Source organism: Gavialis gangeticus, unplaced genomic scaffold, assembly GCF_001723915.1.
Source record: "Gavialis gangeticus isolate Ggan-Ray unplaced genomic scaffold, GavGan_comp1, whole genome shotgun sequence".
Taxonomy (NCBI): Eukaryota; Metazoa; Chordata; order Crocodylia; family Gavialidae; genus Gavialis; species Gavialis gangeticus.
The window spans coordinates 6,775,324-6,775,885 of NW_017729012.1; the positions used below are offsets into that span (position 1 = coordinate 6,775,324).

At 35.2% G+C, this 562-nt stretch overlaps 1 protein-coding gene across 1 annotated transcript in view; it reads left to right on the forward strand.

Annotated features, from left to right (window-relative positions):
* The window catches only part of BCAS3 (BCAS3, microtubule associated cell migration factor), a 545,610-nt gene that overhangs the window by 199,393 nt on the left and 345,655 nt on the right, over positions 1-562 (forward strand). The window lies entirely within an intron of this gene.

The window sequence follows — 562 nt, forward strand, 5'->3', positions numbered from 1 at the left end:
AAATTTGCATTCAGATAAATCTATATTTGCACATGATGCTATTAAAATGCTGTGAGGATGCACGTATAGCATATGTAACTTATATTAAAGTATAACTTTGGAGGGCGTATCTAGATGGGCAGCTTACAAATACTTACGGTTGATCATTCCCTCATTCAGGAATTTACTGAAATTCTGGAACATAAACATTTTAATAGTCTCTGTGATTAAATAAAAAAGTTTAAGGGGTCCAGTTGTAGATTTTCTTGCGGCTCTCACAAGGTCAGTAATCTGGTCTACATTTTAATGCAGTTATCTAAAAATGTTACTGCTCCTCTGCCAGTGTAGTCATGGAGCACATCTGGATATGCAGACGATAAATATTTATCGTTTGAGGGGAGAACATGAAAGCCAGGCAAAATGATCCTGACAGAACAATGTAATTGTTTTTTTTTTTCTCCTCAAGTTTTTTGTTTTTTCCTTTAAATGTTGCAGTTAATCCTTGAGGCTAGGGACAGAAATTACACATTAAACTGGTATAAATGATCAGAAACGGGTTCAAATCTGTAACGCCATGGTTCAG